We start from the raw sequence: 21,132 nt of genomic DNA on the forward strand, positions 1-21,132 counted from the left end.
CATTTACTATGCTATAATTTACAATGAGATTTTGTAGAAAACCATTAAGACTATTTCAGATTAGCACATAGTCTACAATTGCCTCAGCCTGAGGTAGTAATATTTACAGCACTTTTTTGCTTTGCACTGCATAATGTAACAAATATTATTGCAAATGTTATATTTATAGGAATCTTTAGATAAACCTTTATTATATATTTTAATGTATTTGCAAGAAAAATAAAGTTTTGATATTCTTAAACGGATATCCCAAAGTCGGGACACTTAAAAATATAATTTAGATTTACTTTCGGTTCGTTCCATGGGGAATCAGAAAAGTAGGACCAACTCTGCGTGACCCCAAAAACTTTCCTGTGACGTGCGATTTGCCTAACGCAAATTATTCGAGTGCTGCTCCAACGCATTTTGCCACTTTTCTTAGCGCGCGCAATTTTCTTCTCGGCCGCCCTTTTGGAGACCCGCCAAAGTGTCTGTGAAATCCATTAAGTTTTGTTTTCGTTTTTTATGAACAACATTGACTTTGTCAACGGTTCGTTCGCCAACATCCCCTGGACCCTCACGCACTTTTCCGCAGAGCAACTGAACTGAGCAAGTCTTTTATTTTATTTTAATGCCCTCTTCTTTTTGGCCACTCTCCGGGAGATTCCCCTTAGTGGATTTTTTTTACAAAAATGTTGTCAAAATTTATTGACTCACTTTCGTCCTTGTATTATCCGGCTTTATCCGTCTGCTGCTGTCTCTTTGTTGTCACACCAGCGAGCGTGACAAGTTATTTCAAAGTGAACAGGAGCTTTAAGGGTCATAAACTGGGCTTTTCACAACTTTCAAGAACTCCAATTAGGTTAATTATTGGTCTGGCACAGCTATATGTGAGTATTATCTTTATGAAGGACCATTGTTAGTTTATAAAGAAACTATTTGTAAAGTTCACAAGTATTTTTTATGATTATATATAACAAATATGCTTCTAAAAGTATATTTATATTAATTTAAACAAAATATCTCGAGTTAAAGGATAATCTTAATGTCTGAGATCCATTAACTCTGCAATTGTTTTTCGGTTACCTCTAATGGAGATCTGTATTAGCTAAATGCTCGAGGAGGATGTAAAGTAAATGGAGGAGCCGGCTAAAAGGTTCCACCTGTCTTTAGTGTCCTGCTCTTAATCTCGTGGGATTCCCCCTGTATTCTGTTTGTCTTTTCTTCTTGTGAAATGCGTATAAGGTTGGGGCCGCGCGGATTTATAGTATATGGAATCCCGATTTTCCGTGGGACCGCTTATAAATAGTCCCCGTTCTCGGCGATTACCCTTCGCATGCAATTTACCCCGGCACTTGTTTGCCCATCTCGTTCTCTTTTGCCTCTTTAGGGCCGGGCACGTGCCTCTTACTTTGCGGGAAAACTGGAGCATTTTCGACGGAAGCCCCAAGGCCCAAAACTTGCTCTCGGCCATGTTTATGGCGTCTGCCGTTGACTGACGTTCATTGGCTTTTGTGCGGATATTTGTTTTTGTTATTATTCCGCCATTCTCCGGCGTCCGTGTCCTTCGTCCTTCATCATTGGCCATAAAACGGTGTCTCCGAGCACATTTCGCTGGTCGCGTCGGCATCCAACCATGTCTTAGTATACAGGACTCCATCTATCCGTTCATCCTTCCTCCATTTTTACAAGTTTATTTTGTTCCCGAAATTCTCTGAAATCCTTTGCATTTCATCCTACTGTTTGCTATCGCTCTGGGACTTCCTCATCCTTTTTACTCATCTGTCAGGGCTCCTACGTTTCTTCCTTTTCCGACTTCATTTAATCAGCAATTCATTTATTTAAACGCCTTCGAGAAAATCATTTATGTTTATTGATTGAAAGAGAGAAGGGAGGCTTTTAGTGGAGGGGTAAAGAGAGCAATCGCGAAGGACACGCCATCTGAGCTAAAACAGTCACTAATTCGATTTGTTGCTTTCAAAATTAGAACACAATTAGTTATAAATCCAAGTCTACTTAATTATATTGGCGTCCACTTTGGACAATTTATGCTTTGCCCAATTAAGCTGACTCTTGTATTTGCTGAAATATACCCCATATTTATAGGCTTATTTGCAATAGATAATTTATTACATTATGATAATGATAAATATTTTACCAGAAACCGAGTTTCTTTAAGATTAAGAAACTTTATATGCGATAGATTTCATTTTTATGATAGCAACAAAGCTAACTAAATTCTTAAGCTTTAAATATGATGATGATACATATTTATTGATATTTCCAACTATGATGTAAGACAACTTGAAAACTTTAAAAAGTTGCACAAAATTTGTTTGAAACTAATTAATTTTTTCCAATATCTTTGCAGTAAGAAGTTTGAAAAACTGGCACAAAACATAAATTGGTAAGTCACGTTACGTATACGCAGCGTTGCCGTTTAAAATCGCTTACCAACTACGTAAACAAAATTTGGAAACAAAAAGGGAAGATGGAGTTCGATCTATTAATAGCTGGCCCAAAGGATAGTTGTAAACTTTTCCTCCAGCTGCGATTCTTTGCAAAAGACACTATCGAAGACGGATGACACGGGCACGCCCCCAATCGGTTTACTTACTTTTTCAGGGAAGACAGGGCATGCGATTTCTCTGCAGCTGTCGTCGGACTTTTAGCTGCCATTTGAGGAAAGAAACCACATTGGCGAAGAAAAAACAACATTCCCTGTAGAACGAAAAGTGGGGGGAAAACTTCACCGTTAGCCGTTTTGTGCGGCGCTTAGCCGTCTTAGCCATTTTGAGTCCCGATTCAGCCGCCACTCGCCGATATTTTTCGCAAAGTTTTGGCCACGTTTACACGGTTTCCTTCTACCAATTCTTCCTTGGCCACTGTGGCTTTTTGCCGGAAATAACACACGAGTGCGGCGGCGATAAAGGTTGTCTGCGTGTGTGTGTGTGTGTTAGCCAAGTTCGCTTTCTGTCCGCTCCCATGGCGAAAATTATTGTCTAAGGTTGTGTCGCTGTCCCCACTAACGCATAAATTTGACTGTCGCACATATCCTGCGATTTCGTTTCGCTTTCTTCCCCCGCTCTTTTCTCGGGGCTTCGCATATCCTGTTACTGCTTTTTGTGTGTTTTTGCCTTTGTTTTTTCTTGTATTGTTCGGTACTTGCCTTTTAGTTTTTTTTCTACCGTTTATATGCTCTATTTTTAGACCTCAACACTTTTATTTTTGGTTGATACTTTTGTTCTCGCGTTTGTGGTGCAAAAAGCTGACTGTATTGTTTTTACATCTTACTGGTTGTGGGTCAAAACCGAATTGTTTGGAAATGCGAATTACCAATTAAAAGCTTGCGACTTTGCTTGCTCTCGACTTCGCTATCGATTATATAATAATAAACCTGTCGGGCCACGTGGCGCCTGAACTTGCCACGTAATTATACTCTCATGTGGACGCAACTGCCGGTCGCTGGAACTCGTTATGGCCAGGAGGCAATTACGAGTAATTTTAATAACATAGATTACGCATACGCCCCGAGTGCCACTCGACGGTATCTGAAATGGGTCACGGCAGTGAGGACAATGGAAGTTGCGTTTATTGTTTAATATTTGTATGCCTAAATATTAAAATTTGAATTAGAATCGCAATTAATATTGATATGGGACCACTATCAATCATATTGACATATTGTTCGGGATTTACGTCAGCAATAAAGCTACAACTATTTGGTATTCCATTTGTCAAAATGTGAAACTTAAAGTTCCGCAAGACATGCCACCCCAAAATGCTATGTGGCGGCAGGGACGTAAGCCGGTGGAAAAACAGGTTTTAATTAAACTGAGACTTGGGGTTAAGCTTGGAAACTGTTCACTTTGCAGCGAACACACTCACGCGTTCAAGCGGAGACTTAATTACTTAGCACGACTTTCGAGAGGACCCACGTAGTGATGGAAAACGGTTAGCCGCACTTCAAGACACGCCCACACACACGGCGAAAAGTCCTTTCGGGAGCCCGGTGACCGAGCTGCGTCGGCATAATTAAATTATTCCACAACAATTGCCGCTGGAACAAGAGTCGCTCATTGAGTTAATTTGCGACAAGTCGAGGTGGCGATGGTGATGTCGACGATTTCGCTGCCGCCAAAGTTTCTGACTGTCCTTTGCTCTGACTGTTGGTCATTTGGCTGAACTTTACGCAGAAAAAGGATTAATTAGGATTAAAAGTGTGTCGAGTGGTTGACAAAAGCCCAGAACGGTTAGCCCTCGACTGCAAAAAGCCCAACGGTGGCCTCAACAAAAAAAGAAAAAAAGAAAACAGCTGGAAAACTCGGAAGGAAAATAAAGTTAAGTAAAATACAAGTGGCTGGTTGGTTTCTGACGGTTGGCGTAATCGTGCGGCATAAATAAAGTCAACCAGTTGGCCAACAATTTCAACTTGGCTGCTTGGCTGCCTGACGATGATTTCTCATTTTGTGCATGGCGCATTTAATTAACATAATTCGATATAATTCTGGATTTCGCACGCCGCCGGTTTCTGTTTGGCTCTTGCATTTAAATGAATTTAGCATAGATTACAATTTATTACACAGGCCCGATTAATTTCTGTTGTTTAGCATTTCGTGTTCTTGGGCTGCTTGGGCTTGTTGATCTTGCCAAATTTAATTGAATAACAATTTCGAAATTGGCTCATAACCCACTCACTCACCCCACCCGACCAACTCGTTCCAATGCTCAACTTGCTCGTCCCTTACCGAATTCAATTAAAACTAACAGAATTTATCGGTTTTCAATGCAATCAGTTTGGATGGGATTTCGTGTTAAAAGTCTTCACCTGACGATATCTGAGTGGCCAAGCTTTGAGTGCATGACAGAGCTGAAATTGAAATCAGTTTAATGGCAGTAAATAAATAAGTTAAGCTGTCGAATCCCCTGCCAGCTGCCCGTTCCCATTGAAAGTATTGATCCTATGGACGATTGAAAGCATGTATGCACACATCTCGAAACTTTTTATGAATCAGTCATTTCGCTTTGAATGCCCCAACAATGCGTCGCTAATCTAATGAAATCATTTCCATTTTCATTTCCATATCCATTTTGCTGACATTAAAGTTTTAAGCCCCTGAATGGCTTTGGTCAACCCTTTTGCGTTTTCGACCTTTTCGCAGAACTGCCAGTGATATTAGTTAATGCGCTGCTGCGGTCGTCCATGCGGAATTGTTATTATTTAAATGGCCTATTCATTCCGGTTCCCCTTTTTGCGGCTAAATAGTTTGCAGGGTAACGTGGATGTTATAGCACCAACGGAAGCCTAATGATACGAAATATATTATAAAAAGAATAGACTTACACAACTTCAAGAAAACAGTAGAATTCATATGATAAATTTATTTTTAATATTCTGCTGCTTAAGTAGTGGTACTGGAGTTGCTAATAAGTTTACCCCATGTTTTCGCATCCCTTCAATACTTTTCTTTTTAGGGTATCTAATCCGTTTATCCCGACTTAACATCAACTGCAGAACGCATTTGTTTGGCCAGCAAACTGAGTGGAAAAACTTTTAACTAAAACCCAAGTACCTACACACAAACATGTTGGCCCACATTGACAACGAGGATAACTGGGTGGAGGAGGCTGGAATACGAAACGCTGAATCCCACTAGGAAAGCTGAAAATTGTGAAGTGTAAGCAAGTTGTAAGATATGCAGGGGAAAGGATTCGCATAGAAGGGTATTTCCAGCTTTTTAGCCACGGTTTCGGGCAAAAGAACACGACTTCCAAGTAAATTCACACGAATATATGAATATTTCATTTGGCAAATGTAACTAAATACAGACCAGGCCAGCCGCAGGACATGTCTCTCATCTTCGTTTCGCCATCAAATCTGCTAAAGGACATGTGTAAAGTGTCGATGTGGGTGTATTCTAGTGCTTGCCAACTGCGGCTTTGCAATTGAATGCGAGCGAGGGGCTGTTATTCCATCGTGGTCTTTGCTTCCTTCTGAGGTCTTGAGTCGAGTGGCTCTCCTTGGGTTGCCATAAACGCTCCACGCTGTTTATGCTAAAAATCTATGCCACATTAGTTCGTTGCCATCCAGGCACAAGTTTGTTGTCGTTCGTTTTGTTTCGAGGGTCATGTTCGGGCTGCCAACGTTGTTGCGCTTTTGTTTGGGCCATGTTCTTGGCTTTTTGTGCGGCGGTGAAGAGGGCTTGAGGTTGGCAGCGAGCGAAAAGGAAGCCGCCAGACAGACAGACAGCCACACATTCAGTTAGTCAGGAAGGACAGGGGCAAATAAAGGGAAATGCACTCGGAAAAAAAACGTTGAATTTCATCTTTGACATCATATTTTCTAATTCTTGAATACCTAGCGGAGTGCAGAAAACAGAAAAGTCCAAAAATTAAAATATCTTGTGGGGTAAATCTATATCTACGGTATTTTAATTAACACAACTATATTTACTATATTACTATATCATTTAAATTAGTGGGCTCTGTGAGTTTTTAAAAGTGCAGTCACAGATACGATTTCGTGACTCGGCAAGGCCACACAAATGGGACAAAAGAGCATCAGCGTAAGCGGCCATAAACATTCTCCTAACAACATGCAACAATGTTCACGTAATTATGCGCCCGAGTCCTTCTTGTTAGGACAGCTCATGTTGATGCTTAACTCCGCTCGGTTTTATATCCGTGCTCAGGCAGGCCCTGCAGGCTGCAAGTTGCTCCGAGTTGAGTTATTATCTCCGCCCTTCGAGGACCTCTACGTGTGTGGGCGTATTATTTTTAACGCCCGAGCACCTGGAGCTACGGACCACACATAACACTAACAGCTTGCCAACTCTGAGCTAATTAATAACCGTAATTAAGTTGACTTAATCTAAATGGCCGTTTTTGCATTCTTCTCTTGATAAAATGTGCCACAATGTGCGATTAATGTGGGCTATCAACTTGAATTTTCTGGGATCACTTAACAGTTCTCTAAAGCCAAAGTTAAAGCCAGTGCGAAATGCAAATGCTGAAAATGGCAAGGAGCACTGAATAGAGAGATAGCAAAAGGTTTTTCTGCCTCATAAATCTGCGATGAGTATTCAAAGCGCCCACTGCAAAATCATGGCCATGGGACTCTCGAGCAGGACTACTCCTGGCTGCTGCACACGTTGCGTATGAGCAATTAAATGGAAACGCGACCCTTGTCACGTATGCGCCATGTGACACTAGTTCCTTGTGTTTAATTACAGTTTTTATGGCTTCAATGGACACGAAAACCGATTCGCGACCACATTAAACGGCTGAAGGGTCGCGACGAACAGCAAAAACTGACTAACGTCCAGTTTTCCAAGGGACTGGGATAGGAAAACGGAGCATGCAATGGAAAGCAAATTAATTACTGCCGGAAAAGAAAAATGGAAATGTTGGATTGGGGAAGTGGCGCCTGAAAGTATGCCTCAAGTATTGGGCAAACTTTAAGTTCAAGGTGGTTTGGGGGAAGGAATATCTTATAAAAGTGAAAGAAATATTGCTTTTACTTGAGCACACAGCCCAACCACACTCACACACACCAACTCACACACCCACCCACACGCACGGCAGTACACCCACGCACACCGAAACAAACATAAGCAACAATAAACGTGTGCATAAATTTCGTGTCGAGTTGCGATGTGCACGCAATACGGGGGGATGGGGGGCTAAAAAAAGGAATGGCGTCAGCCAACATTTGAATAGCACGCACACACGCATATGTCTCGACGGCATTCGGTACAGTGAACACCCGCTAAGCAAACAGGAAGTGCTCATAGCACGTTTTTCTCATGATTATTGTTGGTTTCTAACAATTCTACAAATGTGAAAGCTCTATAATAATATTAAAACCAATTTTATTAACATGCCTGCATTATAAACAAATAAATCAGTTCGCTCAAATGCAATTACAATTGAGCTACGCGGGTTTCTGTGGCAAGTACCCCCTGTACGAGCTCAATAGTTGAATATTCTTTTTACGTGCCGTCGCCACCGTCACTGCTGTTTGCTTTTCCATTTTACTTTGCGCTTGTTATCGTCACTTCTGGATTCAATCAATCTTCCTTCTGCGGCCAGCAGCTCCAGCACGCACCGCCAGCTGAGTGCCACTCTCAGTCGGCTTGGGGCTGCCACGCGGCGTATGCGTAATGTGTTGATATTTGATACACATCTTGTCACTTTAAAGGGAGCTCGCTTGGATCCAGCGTCGCTTATTTCGGCCAGCCCTTTCCCCGGTGGACAAACAAGATACTAATCTATTAGCTGCTAATCGTTTATCCATATGTAAATTGACTGCCCAAAGGCCAGTCATCATGGGCCACAATCGACAATCACAAATATTTGGCTTGTGTAGGTGGAAGGAAGCCAGTGCTTGGACAAGGATAAGCTTCCATGCTTCCATTTCCCGCAATGTGTGTCAATGTTTGAACTGTGGTGCATACGATCGCATTGCAAGCCATTCATTTGAAATTTATAAGCATTTAATATTTCTTTTGGGGAAAAATATAAAGAAATTTAAAGAATTCCCAACATAAGTGGTATACGTTTTGAGCGGTTTTTTTTTCGCCGAAAGAAAGGCGAAAAATTCCACAAGCGTATCTGGTTGCCTATTCATGTTAGTGGCCAATAAAATTCCAAACGTCCCAACCACACATAATGCCGGCAATCAATCTGTGACCCGCCACAACATCAGAGGCATGGCGAATGGAACGTAAATCATAGAAATTGCACACACTCGTGCAAAATGTGCGAGCAGATTTTTCAAAGCATGCAATTTACTCGCAGTTTTTTAGTTCCACTACACTATCGCAAAGTTATGCCGCAACGCAAGTTGCCTAATGGCCGAAATATAGAAAAACTAAGCTACTCAACAAATGGTGGGATTTTAATATTCACATTTTTTGTACGGAAAGAGTCGGCGTCGTCCATAATGTATGCTATGAATTGTGAGCGCTCGTGGCGCATAAAAATTGAAATGCCAGCGCTGCCGTACGCCATATAGAAGCAATTTCATTTCATTCATAGTTGATAATACCATCGAAGTGGTAGTGGAGCCGAGGGACTTGGCCTGGTCACATAAATAGTTGGCGTTGCGGTTGGCTGCTTGGCCGACTGGCCACCAGGGCGTATGAATAATATTTCTGCGACCATACGTAAGCAAATTCAGAACGCACCCAAGCCAGTGCAGTGTATTTCTGGACTCTTTGTGACCGCAGTTAAGGGTTCTAGGAAGCAAGGGCTTTTCCTTAGAATTGATATTTTTAAACGCAGAATGGAAACATTGTAGTCTCTCTTTCCGGGAACTGCCACACAGTTAGGTGCCCCAGTTGCCACCATTCGATTTCGAACGCCATCCGGTTTTGATTTCTGTGCCCGGGGGAATGCAAACATTGTCGGCATGCAAGAATAACATTTGCGAAATGCAGGGCGAAAAACAAACGATTGGAAATTAGGAACATAGAAAACGCCGTTGGAGCATTGCTGGAAATGAAATCAATGTAAGGAACAATCAATTTAAAAGTTTGATGTATGTATATTCAACTGATTTTGCGACACGTTCTGCATTCTAATTGAGTTTTCTTATCGGAGCGCGGGCAGAATTTTCCATAAAATAGCATTTGTTGGGGTAGCGGAGACGCGCACAATAAATATGCAAAACGCAAACGATTCATATTTTTCAAAAGCAGAAGCCAGGAGAGCCGGACAGAAGCCAGGATTCTCACACGCCGGAAAATGTGACAGAAGAGTGACAGCACTGTGGCATCTGATTGATATGCAGATGGTGCGTATACGTGTTCGAATACGTAGATATATTCCGCACTCCGGAAAAAAGGAAGCCACTGTGAAGGGACAGAACTAACATAAGCGCTTGACATGACAGCGGTTAAAGATAGTGAGACGGATGTGGCAAAATCAGCAAAGAGCCATCAAAAGCAACAGAAGCCGCTGATGGGGAAATTCATGTCAAGCACATGGCGATTTATGCAAAATTATGTAATGAACCCCACAGACACACTTCATTAGGAAGCCCACACCACTTTTAACCATTTAATTGAGGCGAATCACGCGCTCAAGCTCTAAAATCTGTGGAATGCGTCACTTGCGCATCTCATGCGTAAATTGTTTGGGCTGAAACTAGCCGGCATTTAGCACCCTTTCTCGCACCTCATATGATCACCATAAAAATAAATACAATCATGCTGAACATTTATCAAAAAACGTGCGCTTGTATAGTATAATCCGGAATTGGTATAACCAAGTGGGAAATGTTTGAACGCTTTTGCATCAAGTCAGCTCGAATAATTCCGTATTCGTAATTTGCTCGGGGCCTTTGCGACTTGTGTAAAAAACAGTTTTGTCTGCTCAAGAACATGAAGGTATATGTAGCTACACGAATGGATAGAATCTACTGAGCATGGTTTAGCTCTTGGGAATTTCTATGGATTTGTGAGCAGATATATTAATCCTAATATTGCTACAAAAATGGAATACGTTGTATCAATCTAATATAGTTTTTCTAGATATTATGTGTAGCAGTTATGCTTTAATATTTTGCTGTTTAAAAAAGTTTGAATGTTATAGTATTGAAACTAATATTTGCGGTAAAAGATTGAAAGTTAAAGTCGAAGTTTTAGAACTGCAATTGACAATTTATATTAAATAAACATAGGAGTTTATTTGGCGAATACAATCGTTACTCTAAGCCACTTTTCGAATGTCGTTAATCTTTCAGTCACTTCACCTACCTTTAGCTCCCCTGTTGCCCTGGAAAACCCTGGTTATGTCACTGCTCCCAAGTGAACTTATGGCTGATTGCCATTGCTATTGTTGCACCTCAGCCAAGGATGTCTGCGAAGGTGCCAGATTGCAACTTGTCCTGGATGAAATATTCGAGCTTTTTATTTCGGAGGCATTTGACAATTTATTTGCCAAACTTTGTAAGCGCGCTTTTGGCACAAATTGCTCTGATGTTCTGGCAATTCGTCAAACAAATTTGGCTCGCAGTCCGATGGAAATGTTTGGATGCCTCCAGTTGCACTCGGCTTACTGGCAGACGTATTCGAGGGGGCATTAACACATCAGTGTTAAATTTTAACGACCTATCCTGGCAGATGCGGTGAGAAAGGAAGAGGGGGAGGAGGGGAAGTAGTGAGTGGTAGTGGGTGGTTTGCGGCCATAAAAGATGGCCGGAAGTTGTAAAATATCCGCCATGTGCGAGGATACGGAAAAGCGACATTTGTACGAAGCGCCGCGAGGGAAACCAGCTTGGTATCTGTTTGTCTACTGGCGCGGCCTTATAAAATTATATGCTCGAGCATCAAAATTTTTATCGCCTTTCGGTTTCGAGCTGAAATATGAAAACATTGCAAGCACCAAGACGGCTGCCCAAGTTGGCTTAGAGGTGCAGTTTATATCGGTTGCCTTGGTCGCACGTACATCCATATCCACAACCACATCCGCATCATCATCATCTTCGGTTATCCGCAACGATGATTTAGAGTGGGTTGGAGCTGGCTTGACAGCCTCCTCCGTATCGATTTGGTCTGTTTGCCTGCATGTTTGTGTATTTGGCCTCTCTGCAATATTTATACAAGTTACATCCCGAATGTAAGTCACTTGCAGCTCGTTCCGTTTGGCAGACACCTGCAGGCTACGTGCTGGACTTTTGAATGCGGCAAACAGTGACTTTTATTAAGTGTCATGGGAATGGCTAAGTTTTAGCTACATCTTTCTCTGCATTTATCTGACAGGTACAACATTCGTACTATTAATATTCTTTACACTTTCCTCAACTCCTTGACAGAAGTAAATTAAAGAGATATTTCCGTCGCTTGAATCTCGCAGTAAATAGTTGAATAAACCATGAACCAACCAAGTTATTCGTAAAAGCACAGCCATATATGGCAATGTGAATATGCATATTAGCACCGCCTCGTGGAAAACTAACTTGAAATGCAAATATTGCACTGTCTAAGGGAAACTGTAGAAACTAGGCTTATAAACATAAAAAAATAAAAATATTTTAAGAACACACGAGAACAAATTTAAATATTGTTTTTTATATTTATAAAAATATGCATTTATTTTACAGTTTTTCTGTTATTTCGAGTGTTATGCCGCGTAGTGGAGTTTTTACTGTAAAAGGCACACTTGAGATGTGGAAAATACCTGCGCTGTCACTCCTGCATAAATGTGCATTAAATGGAGACTGAAAATCTCCTGCATTCCTCAAATATTCATAAGGCAAACATCTAGTAATAAAATGGAAACTCGCAGCTGCATTCCGAAAGCTTTGCACTTTGATGAGCTTGTCAGAGGTCCCTGGGGCGGAAAGTAACAGCTAAGAACTGGCAAAAGGGCCAGAAGAAGGGGCAAAGTCAGTGGGGAGAGCGGCAACCACGGTGGCCAAGGCAACCTCAAAATATCCATCAGCATCAACAAGTGAAGCTGCAATTGGGGTTTATTAAATTTTCCACCTTCAGCTGCATGCAAGGCTGCAGCAATCCGAGGACTTTTGGCCTTTCCCCTGGAAAAACAATTGAAACTAGAGACTCATACGCCCCGTGGTCCGAACATCTGACTTTGTATTACCGGATTCCTTTTTTTCCATTCGCGTTCATGGCTTACACGGTCCCGACTTGTTCGTGTTGTAGCCGTAACCAGCAGCTGCTGTTACCAATCCGGATCTGGCTACTGGTCCCACCCTGTTCCTCGTTTTGTTTCCGGATTGCCATTGTAAAACTTTAGCGCCAGTTGTGCAATACATAAGTTGGGCCATTTTAAAGCGAAGGCTGTTACAACTTGAACACGGAGTTTGGTAATGGATAGCACGGTGTAAAAACGGTGGCCAGAAGAGGAAGAAATCATGTTAGCAAGGGATTGACTATAGGGCCTGTACAAAAACCATGATGTTGCCAAATGGGGACCAAAGTTACGAAACAAATTTTGGAAGTAAGACGACGAATAAAATATTTATTAAAACGTAAAAAGCTAACTACGCCATCTCCTGAAGAATTGATTAGAGTTCCTTTAAGTTCACCATGCGGGCTCTCCTTTTAAATCCGTTATCAATATTATGGATCCCAGATACCGGGAACTTAATGTTCTTATTGTGGATACTAAAAATTGTACTTGATCCGCTCTTATTTTCGCTTCGTTTGGCTTAGGGTTCCTATTTGATGTCCCCATAACATTGGCTGGCGATAATGCTCACATATCGAGGTATATGACGCGAAATAAATGTATCCTTAATGGCTGTCAATAGTGAGACTTTCGTTTCCCGCCCGGAAAAGTCTTTTGCAGCTTTCAGTCAATTGAGTCACTGACACCGACACACTTAGCTCAAACACCCAGATGAACTGGGACGTGAGAAAAGTGCAGGGCTAAGGGCATCACAGTTGATTGCAATTAAATGAGTTGGAGCCGGGAAAAGTCAGCCTCAATTAGCTCGCATCAAGTGCAAATGAAAGTCAACTTGCGGCCAGTCAGACCGAATGGAATTTTTGGCTTTAAACGAAGTTAATTCGCTTAGGAACTTTTGCCTCAACGGAGAACTTTGACGTGTCCGATGTTAATATAAATTTATTTGGATTTTTCGCTTTTCAAAACTTTTCTTTTTATTAATGACCACCCAAGGCGATCGCCCTTGAGCTGTCATAAACTATTCCTTTGATGAACGGCGAAGGGTGAAAGGCAAAGAAGAATGCTGCATGCCACCAACATGCAACAGGAAATTCGCAAAAACTTTTCACTCAGCCAAAGTTTGCTACAGGAATTTTTGCAACACAGATTTGATGTTTTCGCTTTTCATTTATTTATTAAAATATGTTTTACGTTATTAAGCCAGAAACTCAACATTTCGGATGCCCGTAATCATTTCGTTTTGTAAAAGTGCTAAAAATTTAAATAAAATTCAAGAAAATGGGATAAATTTACCTCAACTCCGGCAGCAACTCAGGTTTAATTAAAGCGAATTGTGGCCATTACAATTATGCCATTGTCACGCCCCTCGGACATTCAATGCTAGTTCCCAGTTAATGCTAATAAGCTGCCGCAACCGACTGACGCATTAAAACGTGGTCAAGAGCGCATGGAAAATCATCTTGGGGGCGGGAAATTCCTTTCCCTGGGGGAAAAGGAACACAACAATGCTCGTTGTTGACCCAGTTAGATGCGTGGCACCGATAAAATCGCCAGGAAGCCGGGGGAGCTGACAAAACGCATAGACAGAGAGACACATAAAATGGCGATAATAACAGTGGTAGCGTTCGGGCCATGAAAACTTAAACAAGAATGCAAATCCACTTGACTTGATTGAAATCATAAAAGGAAACCGGCAGCGAAACAACCGAAATTTCCCATGCAAAGGCGCACAAACTGGCGACATAAAAATAAATGCGAAGAGGCGGTAAGCAGGCGGTTCTCGAATACATCAATCATAAACGTCACACATGATATGGTACACAGGAATCAGCTCTAAGCACTGAAAAAAATTGGGTTACAACATACTAATATTAATGTTGCCTAAGTAATGCTTTGAAAATACATCAAGAAAATATGTAATATATAATAAGCTAATATCTAATTAGTTTCTGTTATTAGGAAATATTCTTCATGTGCTCGTCATATTTTTCTTCAAGTGCACAAATAGTTGACACAATGCTCATACGCACTGTTGCCAACGCACATTTGTGTAGCATACTTTCGGATGGCAAAGTTTGTGCAAATGATTTTCATAAATGAAATTTATGTACGCTAAAATTGTTTCGCCGCTTGGTGCAAAGAGCATAAAGCAGCTCACTTAATGCGCTGCTTGGGACTGGGACCGATGGTGTTTATGGAAGGGCGCAGCCACGCCCCCCAACCCCTCCGGGGAAAATGCCAAGGGGCGGTGGCCGAAAAAAGGGGTTGGGATGACAAACGTGCCATGGTTGCATGATAAATAGCAGCTGAGCGGAGCTGGACTGGACAAACAAACTAACACAGTGGCGCAAACAAAACTGACAGCAAAGGACACAAGTAGTTCGGAGGACTGTGGACCAGGACAGGTCCTGTGGGATCCGTGGGCAGCCGCAGCTGAGTGACACACTGACTCCTGGACCGGGCATAAATTCCAAATGCCAATTGGTCTGGTCTGCTTCAGGTTCTGTTTCTGGTCCAATATGAAATTACACAATTGTTTATTCAGGCCCACCATCGCTGGGCGAGTGAATTTGTGGGCCGGGCGACATTTGTTAGGCTTTCGTCCCAGCAGATTTATGTTAATTAGGCCCACAATTAACTGGTCAGTGGCAGCGACAGGTCGGTAAATTGCATTATACCGATGTGTAAATATATATATGTACATATATATATGCATACCCGATAACAAGAAAAAAGATTAACGCCCGAAATTTGGCTTCGCTTTCTTCTTTTGCCTTCTTTCCTGCTAATAGCCACAGGCAGCCATAATAATCTTTAGCATTTATTTCGCTATTAATCTCAATCAAATTTAATGTTGAGCAAAAGTCTTTGGCCCATTCCTGGGAATTGTTTGGGTTTTCTTGGCCTCTTTGTTTTCTTATTCGGCTAATATGAGGCCCTTCAGTTTTATTGGCAACGCTTCTGTTTTACTTTGTCAGTTTAGCACAATATGGTCAATTAATATGGCTTGATTGGGTGGGTAGAGTGCTATGTACATGTTCTCTTTTAGAACTCACCTTCAGCTATGTTTCTATTGAAACAATAAGGAACTCTCGTCAGTTTTTGCTGTTTGTGAGTGAAGCAGAATTCATTTTCATCCATGCAAATTTCTCTTTGAGCATTTTCAAGGTAGAGATACCAACATTCCAAAAAGGAAAAAAAGCCCACGTGCACTGACTGCGGAAAATCCTACGCCCTCCAGTTGGCCATGAAGATTGGCTAGAGGGAAATTTTCTCTGCTTTTTTGACTGGCTTCCTTGGCCAGAAATGGCTGGCCCACCATTAAATTAACCTTGACTTGGTATCGTGTCCATGGACACCTTCCGAATCGATTCGCTGGCCATCGCAGGATACTCCATGCTGTTGAATGTCCAATTACTGCTAACATGCATAAATCACAGCTGTCAATTATATTTTGGTCCTGCGTCCATCCATTACACACACACACACACTCGCGCACACACACATCCTCGCAGCCAGGACACTCGTGCATGTGTCATTAATGTGTGTTTCGCAGACGGCAGCTGCGACACTTGAACACGAAGCCTAACTAACGTTTAATTAATTAATTCGCTTGTTATTCCTCCTACGTGTGGCACGAAACAAGTTTTTGTAAAACATTTATGCGCGTTTACCTACGAGGGGGGGCATTTATACAGCCATCTGCCCTCGGGGCACAAAAAATCACCCATGTATTTATCTCAGCTGCCGGATTCCTTGGCAACTGCCGCATGTGCGGCACTTTTTGCAGATCTCATAAATTCTGCACTCGCACCGAATGGCGGAGCGAAAATCATAAAAAAAATGTCATTGCCATGCAGTTCCCATATTTTCAACCATATTTTTCTTGTATTTTCCCCGCCATCTTCAAAATGAATTTCCTACACATTTTTCTCGACACATGTTTCGTTTTCAGTTCCGATATTTGCTCTTTCTTTTGACAATACAAGTTACATCGTGCGAACCAATTTAATTGCATTTTAAGACCATTTCATGTATATTCTTTGAACAGCAGTGGTATATATTTTATTATATTAAGTGTAATTTAATGCCAAAATATTCCATTTCTGACTAGCAGGCGATAATTATATTGATATAGTTACGAATTTGTTTTACAAAAACATATTGTATCAATTGTCTTTAAATTGTATAGTATATGCACTTCTTTAATATGTGTTTAATTGGTATGCATATGTAATGAAGAAGCCATTTGCGAAATAACTCCATAAATACTTATATATATATAGAGAGCTCTTCACAGTTGCCAATCGAAATCGCATTAAAAATCCCATTGATTTCGATCGAATGAAAGAAATTTAATGGCCTGCGTAACGCCAGGAAGTAATAAAAAAGTTTCACGAAATGAGTGCTCGCATTTAATGCCAAGGAGCTTATCTGCCGCGTATTACAATTTCATGCTGCCAAAGGATCTCAACATTTTCCAATATAAGCTCCTTCGCCTGTGTGTGTTGGCTTGCTGGGAAGCAATTTACATTTACAGCGCCAACATTATAAGCATTTTAGCGACAATTCACAGTAATTATTGGTATAAAAATAGAAGGCACAAGCGTCTGCCAAATGATAAATCGATAAGTGGAGCAGCTCCTCAGCATGCGGAACCTTTGAGCTCCAAGAGGCAAGTAAGTTCCCAAATCAACAACTTATGATATGAGGAGATATAAGTGCACCACCAACGTGGCTTTTTACAAACACGGTGCAGCTGAATAAGCTCATGAAGACATTTTCAAACAGACAGAATTTCTTCCTAAATTTGGCAGATGAGAAAATTTCAGGCGAAATGAAGAATTCAACTGAACTGAGAAAAATTGTTCATAAAACTTGGCAGAAATCTTTTTAAATTGTATGAATAAATGTGATTTTAAGTCTTTTAAAATATACTTTTTTCGAAAAGTATAAATATTTGGATACGAGTCCAATTTAATAACCTAATTGCCCTATAAGTATAAATTTTTCGCAGTATGTGCGGCTGACTAACGCGCAGCCCTGCTGTTTAATTAATGAAACACTACAGACGGCTGCCACTTAAAAGCTGCGAAAATCCCCACGAGAGCCAAAAACTTTCGGCAGCATTTAGTGGCCGTAGCTCAGGTGGAAAACGCTTTTAAAACTTTGCAGTTTGACCTTTTGTGGGGTGAACAATGTGGCGAGCATTTCATTATGTTGCCACGAGGCGACAGAAAGCTGATTAAAATTATACATTTATGGGACACGAGTGTGCGAAGCATACTATATCATATACAATATATACGATTGCCAACACGGTACCCCGTGGCGTATGAGCAATGCCGCAAATCGCAAAAAATGTATTATTCAAATTCGTTGAATGGCGAAGCGGGTGCCGTGGCGCGCAAAGACTTTAATTAGTTTCCAGCGATGCGGTATTGCGGTATGGCGGTCCTGCTTTGTCCTGTTTTGTGTCCTTTCCACGTTGCGACCGCAGTTGTTGCGGTTCCCAAGCTCGGACACGCTAATGGCATTTCAATGTCCATCGCCGGCGGTTGAGTCATTGCGGCATTGATTGAATGATTGCAACAAAGTATTTGAATATGAAATACATGGCAAAAACTATAGAATACAGTTGTTGGAGTTAAATTTAACTTAATATCATACAGTTTATAGAAAATTGTTAGCTTTCTTATTAATTATATTTAATTAAATATTGCTTTCCATATTTCCCTTAATAGCTATGTATTTCTTTATTCCTTAACCTTCATTAGTATACATTCCCTTGCTCGTCTTTCTCCAAAGCTATATGACTGAGTAACTTTGATTTGCTTGACCAAGTGAATATGTTTGAATACGCTTACTTGTGCTACTTGTGCGACAACAGAACAATTCAATTCCATGTGAATACCTCTGAAAAGCCAATTAATTGCCGTCTTGACTTGGCTTAAGCTCATCGCCCTTTGGTCATAGACAAAGGACACGAATTGAGCTCAAGTCAGCTGTGAAAATGCTGGATAACCAGCTGAGCTGATCCTTGGAATGCACATTTGCACACACACACACACGCGTTCATGGTCGGTTAGTTTGGGTCATCCTGTTGCCTTTGCTTGCACTCGAATCGGTTTAGACTTAATTTTACCTTCGACCGATTCCCGTGATTGCATCCAACACTGATTCAGTTTAATTTCGGAAAGGATTTGAATGCGGTAGTCACCGAACAGGGGATTCGCCTGGTAATCCCGGGCTAATGTCATTTGCAGCTTAGCTCCGGCTACATGACAGCAGTATTTTGTCATTCGAGGAAATCAAAGGATTTCTCAATTGTTTCTGCTGAGTCAGTGAGTGGCTTAGGGTGCTTGAATTATTTGCAGAAAATTCGACAAATAAAAGGGCAAAGCTCAGCCAAAAAATTCCATATACTATACACTATATATATCGGAGTAAAAAAAACGCACTTCATGTGAAAAATGACAACCGTCGGCTGGCCGTGATTTGGTTTATGAAGCATTCACTGCGATGTGACAACCCCGATGTCCTTGCCCTCGTTGAGTGTCGATACCGTAGTCGAGTGTGGGCTGAATAGTAATGAGTCAGAGTTAAATTGACATCGAGCATTTCTTGTGCCTGATGGCAAGCAATTAATGTGCTTTATGTCCTGTCATATTTTCTGTGGGGCCAACGAATCCTGACAGACGCTTCTTTATTCCACTCCAGTTGAGCTCCCAGTTTGATTTGGACATTGACATTGTCTGGTTTACTTTTCGGGGCATAAAGTCTCTCGACTGCGAGAAAGTTTTGCAGTAATATCCTCTCCACTCACTAATCGAATTAAAGTCGCATTTACAAGCCACCCGAAAGTCGGACCGAAAACTTTTTACTGCACCATAAAACAATTTATTATTCAATATTTGTTGGCCCAAAACTTTTAATTGCAAAGTTTGGTTTGTGCGCCGCAAATTTGTTTACCCGCATAGTCCACACGAATTAAAATTCGACTCAGTCCTGCCGCGAAAATGAGCCAATTAAAGTGCGGCAATATATCCTTCGAGTGCCAGGCAATTCCAGTGGTCCCAAACAACAAGTGCGCTTAATCAATCAATGCAATCAGGCATAAATTGTCTTGAAACAAAGCCAGGGCTAAATATTGTGATGCCATTAGGAGCCACTGTCAATAGACGTTTCCACATCGAGGTGCTGGGCCACCGGAAGTGGGTGGAGCGGAAACGGAAGCAGCTGGCTAGAGGGAGAGAAAGCGAGTGTGGCTGCGAAACACAAAAAGCCAAAGCCAATGCCACTTAAGCTTGTGCAAACACAAATGCCTGACAGACTCTCGCTGCCTCCGAGTGACAAGATATATATGGGTGTACCATACTGGTGATGGACTGGTGATGGAGGACCCATCAGAAGACGGTCTTCATCGACCCCTCAATGGTGTGTTATCAAATTATGCAGGAACGTTATTATTGCGGCTTGTTTCGTAGAATATTTCGTGTGTTTTCGATGGCAAAATTGAATAACAAACACGCCGCCAGACAAAGTGGTATTAAATTGCCACTTCAAGCTCAAAACCTCAACGCACGAGGCACGGCCGTTTTTGCTCGATGTGTGTCACATGAGTGGAATGAAATCAATTTCACTTCAATTCCTCACATGAAACGACGGAAATCATATTTAAATTGTTTAAATTGGTAACGGGATGCGGCGTGGCAGTTGAACTTTGATCTAAGACCGTGACTTTATTTGATCTTGGCTGTGTATTATGACTTTTTGAATAAAGATAATTTATTAACAGCTTTGTGGAACCCGCAATTTATATACATTTTGAAAAATATTTATTTTGGTCGGGTTTTTTTTTTAGCATTTTATGTAGACCTCAACGTGTCGGTAAAATATTTTCAAAATTATTAGAATAAATAATAAATAGATTTAAATATTTATTTAATAGTTTGTGTGCAGCATTTGTCAACACAGCCATTTTGAGCATTAATAAATCACAATTCTCTGAGAGATTACATTTGACCAAGTCCTCGCCCAGTTCGACGGCCTGAAGTGGCCATTTTGCCATGGCCATCTCCACGAAGTCCTGGCCACCGAAGTGGATGGATGCCTGGCCACCAAAAGGCCGGGGACACAATGCATCCAGTGCCGGGCCGTCGCATTCACTTTGCGGCACTGCCGAGCGTTTGTGTCGCCGCTGCATTATTCTGTCAGCGGGCCACTATTCTCAGTCAAGATTGTTGACATTTATGCGCCTTGTTTGCCACGTTGTCCTTGTTTGGGCCCGGTGGACTGGTGTGCTGGGAGTCAAGAGGTCCTGTCAGAGCGGCTTACACTCGGAGCGCCTGGGATTGCAGCGCCAAGGAGCTGAATGCTAAAAGTTAAGTGGTAAATTGGTTATTGTGTTGCATTAATGGACGGACACTGCACCAGAGAACCGACCGCAACCAGCCGCTGGCATTCACTTAGCTTCTGGTTTGAGTTTCAGTCTTG

The 21,132-nt window shown here is 41.6% G+C and overlaps 1 protein-coding gene across 1 annotated transcript in view; it reads left to right on the forward strand.

Moving 5' to 3' along the window:
- LOC6728084 (cGMP-specific 3',5'-cyclic phosphodiesterase) overlaps positions 1-21,132 on the forward strand; it is a 44,473-nt gene that overhangs the window by 1,426 nt on the left and 21,915 nt on the right. The window contains exon 2 of the mRNA XM_016176727.3: positions 2,351-2,386. The gene's annotated coding sequence lies outside the window, so the exon portion shown is untranslated. The remainder of the gene's footprint in view (positions 1-2,350; positions 2,387-21,132) is intronic.

This window comes from Drosophila simulans, chromosome 3R (assembly GCF_016746395.2).
Source record: "Drosophila simulans strain w501 chromosome 3R, Prin_Dsim_3.1, whole genome shotgun sequence".
Classification (NCBI taxonomy): Eukaryota; Metazoa; Arthropoda; class Insecta; order Diptera; family Drosophilidae; genus Drosophila; species Drosophila simulans.